Source organism: Protobothrops mucrosquamatus, unplaced genomic scaffold, assembly GCF_001527695.2.
Source record: "Protobothrops mucrosquamatus isolate PMUCROS unplaced genomic scaffold, P.Mucros_1.0 scaffold5493, whole genome shotgun sequence".
Classification (NCBI taxonomy): Eukaryota; Metazoa; Chordata; class Lepidosauria; order Squamata; family Viperidae; genus Protobothrops; species Protobothrops mucrosquamatus.
The window spans coordinates 68,363-72,500 of NW_015391348.1; positions in this window are offsets into that span (position 1 = coordinate 68,363).

Sequence of the window (4,138 nt, forward strand, 5' to 3'; positions counted from 1 at the left end):
AGGAAATTGGGGGTCCAGCAAGGGACAAGTCACGGAAATCATTGTGGCTGGAGAAGAATTGGCACCAGGATAAGCAAATGTCCTATCAATCTAGTTGTTTGCTGGCTCCAGGATGGGTGGGGGACAGTTCAATTTGGGGGGGGGGGAGGCAGGCAGGGCGCGGGAGGGGAGAGAACAGTCTTCAGTTCTGTGATCTGGCTTACTTTTTAAAATCAGAGTTCCCAAAGCCACTGGCTGAAAAACCCACCTGCTTTTAAAATGAAAACACTGGTCATACAGACATTGTTTCCAGAAGACAAACTGGCGGTTTTCAAGAAGAGACTGGACAGCCATTTGTCAGGGATGGTATACTGTAAGGTCTCCTGCCCTGGGCGGGGGGTGGGTGGACTAGAAGTCCTCTGAGGTCCCTTCCAGCCTTGGGATTCTATGTTCTAAGGCAGGGCTTTTCAACCTTTTCACCCATTGTACCACTTTTAGGATATGGCAACATCCGAGTACCACCAGTCGCCTAGCAAGGGGTCAAAAACTTGATGACCAAAAAAAAAAAAAAAGGGGGATAAAGTACAGGTAGTCCTCGACTTACAACAGTTCGCTTAGTGACTGTTTGAAGTTACGATGGCACTGAAAAAAGTGCCCCCCATGCCACAGCCGAGCAAGACACCTGCCTGCCCCCCCCCTGGTGGCGCTCTTCCTCCTGTCCGAGGTTTTCATTGTGAGCATTTCTGTTGAGGATTGCCAGTGGGGGTGGGGGGTGTTTGGTTTTTATTCCCCCCGTCTGCTGGGTGGTTGCAGCAGGTTTTGGTCACTTCACATGACCCTGGGACACTGTGACCGTCATAAATATGAATCAGTTGCCAAGCCTCTGAATGTAAATCACAAGACCTGGAGAGGCTGCAACATTCCAGCTGATCGGCGCTTCTTCTGGGCTCATCAGAAGCCCCAGGATCAGTGCCGAGCTCCAGCTGGAGCCGGGCGCTGATCCTGGCGCTTCCGCTGAGCCCTGCAGCTCCAGCCGTCTCTCACTGAGGCTTGTGTGGTGCTGCCACCGGTTCAGCTCATTCCCCTCCCCCGCTAGCACTTTTCTAGGATGGTCGCGTACCACCTGCCAGGTGCCAATGTACCACAGGTGGTACCCGTCCCACTGGTTGAAAAGCCCTGGACTAGAAGACCTCCAAGGTCCCTTCTAACCTTGGGATTCTGTGTTCTAAGGCAGCGATCCTCAACCTTTCCGGCTTAGCGGAGCGGCGAGGAGTGTGGGAAGAAGATGGGATAGTTATGTGTGAGTGGCAGGCACGCAGGTGAGCCTGCGCAAATGGGGCTGCACACACAAGTAGAGTTGCATAGGGCTCGCCTGCTGCTTGTATGGACCGGTTCCGAATGGGCCACGGCCCAGGGGTTGGGGACCCCTGTTCTAAGGGAAGTCAAAAACTCAAGGTGGCAATTACAACCTCAGAATTAACTCTGCCCCTTGGGTGGAATAAAAGAATAACAGAGTTGGAAGGGACCTTAGAGGTCTTCTATTCCAGCCCCCTGCTCGAGCAGGAGACCCTACACCATTTCAGACAAATGTCTTTTCCAGTCTCTTCTTAAAAGCCTCCAGTGATGGAGCACCCCCAACTTCTGGAAGCAAGCAGTTCCACTGGTTAGTTGTCCTCACTGTCAGGAACTTTCTCCTTACTTCCAGGTTGCTTCTCTCCTTGATTAGTTTCCAAACATTGTTTCTTGTCCTGCCTTCAGGCGCTTTGGAGAACAGCTTGACTCCCTTTTCTTTGGGGCAGCCCCTGAGATATTGGAAGACTGCTATCATGTCCCCCCCCCCCGGTCCTTCTTTTCTCTACACTGGCCATACCCAAATCCTGCAACTGTTCTTTGCATGTTTTTGTCTACACTACAGGCCCTTAATCATCCTTGTTGCTCTTCTCTGCACGCTTTCCAGAGTCTCAACATCTTTTTTATATTGTGGCGACCAAAACTGGATGCAATATACGTGCACTGGGCGTGCAAGTGCTGGGATTTAGTCACTGCCTGCGGCTTTGTCACACACACACACACACACACACCTGTACCCTTGCTGTCAACTCCAGCCACTTATCGACGCTGTCTTTCCAGCAATTCTACTGGCCATCGAAAAGCAGATTCCCTCTTTGTTTCTTGGGGACCAAGAAGCCTTTAAGAGAAGCATTTCCGTCCAGATTTAGCCAACGGACGCGGCCTCAAGCTACTCTGCTGACCTCGGACTGTGGGAAAACCCAGAATCTTGGGCAACGTTTCAGGAAATGTCGGTCAGCCGGAATGGGAAACGGATGAATATCCTGTGATAGCTGGGGCCGGGCGACAGTCCTGCTGCAATTGGGATTGCAAGTGAATTTCCTGGGCTGGATCCCAGTCCTGTGATCTCCGCTTGCCAAATGCAATAAAAGGTAGTCCTCGACTTACGAACACAGCTGAGCCCATTTCTGTCGTTAAACAAGGCGGTTAAATGAATTTGGCCCCCATTTTATGCCCTTCCTTGCCACCATTGGGAAGTGAATCTCTGCAGTGAAGTTAGCAACACGGCAGCCATTAAGTGAATCTGGCTTCCCCATGGACTTTAATAATAAGAATAATAAGAATAATAATAATAAAGTTGGAAGGGACCTTGGAGGTCATCTAGTCCAACCCACTGCTCAGGCAGGAAACCCTATATACCATTTCAGACCAATGGCTGTCCAGTCTCTTCTTAAAAATCTCCAGTGTTGGAGCATTCACCGCTTCTGGAGGCAGGTAGTTCCACTGGTTAAATGTCCTCGCTGTCAGGAAGTTTCTCCTTAGTTCTAGGTTGCTTCTCTCCTTGATGAGTTTCCATCTGTTGCTTCTTGTCCTGCCGTCTGGCGCTTTGGAGAACAGAACAGAATAAGAAGGGACCTTGGAGGTCATCTAGTCCAACCCCTGCTCAGGCAGGAAACCCTATACCATTTCAGACAAATGTCTGTCCAGTCTCTTCTTAAAAACTTCCAATGTTGGAGCATTCACCGCTTCTGGAGGCAGGTAGTTCCACTGGTTAAATGTCCTCGCTGTCAGGAAGTTTCTCCTTAGTTCTAGGTTGCTTGTCAGGTCACAAAAGGGGGGAATCACGTGACCCCAGGACACTGCGACCGTCATAAATATGAGTCAGTTCCCGAGGGTCCGAATTTTGAGCACGTGACCCTAGGGAGGCTGCAACGGTTGTGTGAAAAATGATCATAAGTCACTTTTTTTTCCAGTGCTGATTAACTTTGATCACTGAATGATTTTAAGTGACCAAGCTCTTGTGCTTTCGATGAGTCAGACAGTAGAAGGAAGGCCGGGAAACTTTTGGGTGGCCATCAGATTGGCGGGACTCTGGAAGTGGGTCTCTTTTACCAAGGGGTCTGCCTTGCTAAAACCGGTCAGTCCTAGAGTAGATCAACCCCGACTGCTCTTTAGAAGGCCAGATCCTGAAGTGGAAACTCAAGTCCTTTGGCCACCTAATGAGAAGGAAGGACTCACTGGAGAAGAGCCTGATGCTGGGAAAGATGGAGGGCAAGAGAAGAAGGGGACGACGGAGAAGGAGGGGGCTGGATGGAGTCACTGAAGCAGGAGGCGTGAGCTTCAATGGACTCCAGAAGATGGTAGAGGACAGGAAGGCCTGGAGGAACGTGGTCCATGGGGTTGCGATGGGTCGGACACGACTTCGCAACTAACAACTGCCTTTCTACCTCCTTGGGGAAAATATTGACTCCTACTGTCTGTGTGGGAAGCTGGCCGAGGGCACAGAATCAGTCAGGTTTATTTATTATTATTATTATTATTATTATTTTAATTTGTATACCGCCCTTCTCCCATAGGACTCAGGGCGGTTCACAGCATATTAAAAACAAATAATATACACAAAATACAAAAAATACAAAATACAAAAATACAAAAATACAAAAAAAAAAAAAACCCCGATAAAAGCCGAATTAAAACCAAATATTACCAGCTGTGTTTCCGATTAAAATACTTTTAAAATTATCCCTACCTAAAATCCTCCCTAGGTCAGGCCCGCTTGCTGGAAAAACCATGTCTTGAGGGCGCGGCGGAAAGTAAGGAGATCCGGAATCATCCGGATCTCGGGGGGTAGTTCATTCCAGAGGGTGGG